This window comes from Xenopus laevis, chromosome 6L (assembly GCF_017654675.1).
Source record: "Xenopus laevis strain J_2021 chromosome 6L, Xenopus_laevis_v10.1, whole genome shotgun sequence".
Lineage (NCBI taxonomy): Eukaryota > Metazoa > Chordata > Amphibia > Anura > Pipidae > Xenopus > Xenopus laevis.
Genome location: NC_054381.1, coordinates 139,746,827 through 139,749,493, shown reverse-complemented (window position 1 = coordinate 139,749,493; position 2,667 = coordinate 139,746,827).

Here is a 2,667-nt window from a genome sequence, read left to right as displayed (position 1 = left end):
TCCGCGTCTCTGCCGCATCTTGTCTTAAAGGGATGGTAATGTCAACATATTGTTGTTCAAACAGATATTACAGGTAATGACATGTATTATTCTCTTCCCAATCAGCACAGCATCTTCACTCTGTGGCAGGCTTAGCACTCATCAGCCTTTTGCCATGACCTGACCATTAAGTGGTTCACCTTAAAAGTTAAATTTTAGTATGTTATAGAATGGCTCGTTCTAAGCAACTTTGAATTGGTCTTCATTTATTTTTTTGAATTTCCCGCCTTCTGACTCTTTCCAGCTTTCAAATGGGGGTCAGTGACCCCATTTGAAAACAAGTGCTCTGTAAGGCTACAAACTTTTTATTACTCCTCTTTCTATTCGGGGCCTCTCCTATTCATATTCAATTCTTTTATTCATATCAATGCATGGTTGCTGGGGTAATTTGGCCCCTAGAAACTAGATTGATGAAACTAGTCCCGAGAGTAACTGAAAAAAAAAAGTATTAATCCGATATTAAAAATTCATAGATCTAATTTCTCAAAAACTCTGGTCTGCCGCTTGTAAGCAAAATCATCCCTGTAAAAAATTGGCGGAAAAGTGGTCCAATTATTTAGAAACTGAAATTTAGAGATTGGGGGCGGGATTCTGCCTTCTTCAGAAGGATTCTGCCCAGCCGAAGCGAATCCGAATCCTAACCTGCATATGCAAATTAGAGGCGTGGAGGGAAACTGCATGAATTTTTGTCACGAAACAAGGAAGTAAAAAATGTTTTCCCACCCCTAATTTGCATATGCAAATTAGGGTTCGGTATTCTGCCGAATCTTTTGCAATGGATTCGGGGGATCGCCTCAATCCAAAATAGGGGATTTGGTTCATCCCTACTGAAATTACACCTAATCAACTTACTCTTTCCATTCACAAATATAATAAAAAAAATTACATCTGAAAACTGGAGTGTGCAACATTTCAAACTGGTCCATCTAGACAAGTGGAAATTGTACGAAATTGTCCAAAATGCTCTTGTAAAGTTGCCCAAAAGTCCAGAAAGTTTTGGTTAGCCCTGGAAAAATGTATGAATCTTAAACTTAAAAATCGAGTCAAATTAAGCCCAGACGTTGCATTACTCCACCTGAATTTCCGAGGACCTGAAGCACCAGTATTGGACTTCGGCTAAAATCTTGCTTGTTTATGTAAAACACAATAAAAATCTTGAAAAAAAAAATCACGTAGTAAAAAATGAAACAATTGCAAGTGGACTTAGAATATCACTCTTTACATGATACTAAAAGTTTATTTGAAGTTGAACAACACCTTTAATGCCCACAACCTGGTTCTCATCAATGGGGGATGGGAATGAAGTGATTAATAAGGTAACAAGCTGGTGCAGAGAGGGAGGGCAGGCTACAACTGCTGCTATTAATACAAAATTATAGATAGATAGATAGATATAAAGCTCCGAATTATGGAAAGGCTGTTTGCCATATATTCCAATGTTTTATCCAAATAATCCAAATCTTTCCTTTTTTTTCGAACCTTTCCTTTTTTTCTGTAATAATAAAACAGTAATTTGTACTTGTTCCAAACGAAGTTATAATGAATCCTTATTAGAAGCAAAACCAGCCTATTGGGTTTATTTAATGTTTATATGATTTTCTAGTAGACTTAAGGTATGAAGATCCAAATTACTTAAATATCCGTTATCCGCAAAATTCCAGGTCCCGAGCCTTCTGGATAACAGGTCCCATACCTGTACTACATTAATATTGCTAGAATTTGTCAACTTGTGCAATGAGCAAATAAAGGCACAAGGATGCAGGTTGGGTATTGCTATACCAGTCATACTCTTTTCAGAAAGAGCCAGCACTTTAGGATGGAACTGCTTTCTGGCAGCCTGTTGTTTCTCCTACTCAATGTAACAATGTGAAACATTGTGCGGCAAAAACAATGCGCACTCACCTCTTCCTCTCTTTGTCAGGCACGGTATGCGCACACGCGTGGCAGGGGGGCCCTGGGGCAGAGCCCTGTTTGGCCCCGCCAGTCCCACCAGTCCCACCCTGTACCAAGAAGCTGTTATCTTGTGTCAGGGAGCTGCTATCTGGTTACCTTCCCATTGTTCTGTAGTTAGGCTGCTAGGGGTGAGAGGGGGGTGATATCACTCCAACTTGTAGCAGTAAAGAGTGACTGAAGTTTATCAGGCACAAGTCACATGACTGGGGGCAGCTGGGAAACTGACAATATGTCTAACCCCATGTCAGATTTAAAAATTAAATATAAAAAAATCTGTTTGCTCTTTTGAAAAATGGATTTCAGTGCAGAATTCTGCTGGAGCAGCACTATTAACTGATGTGTTTTGAAAAAAAAATGTTTTTTCCCATGACAGTATCCCTTTAAATATCCTCATGTTTTTGCTGGAGTCCTTTTTTTTCCCTCCTATCCCTGTGCAGGATTGTTATAATTTCATGAATTCAAACGTCTCCCTACACGTTTCTAGGAGGGGTACTTTCTGACCAGACTTGATTGCTCCGTATAAATGGCGGTGAGATATTTGTGCTTGTGTTCTTTTCATCTGGTCATGTTGGGCCATGGCAGACACACTGTGGGATACATAAGTCTGTGTATTGAGCCAATCATATAGGAAATGGTGTCTGTGCAAATTTTGTCTGAGCAAGGACTGTGAAACCA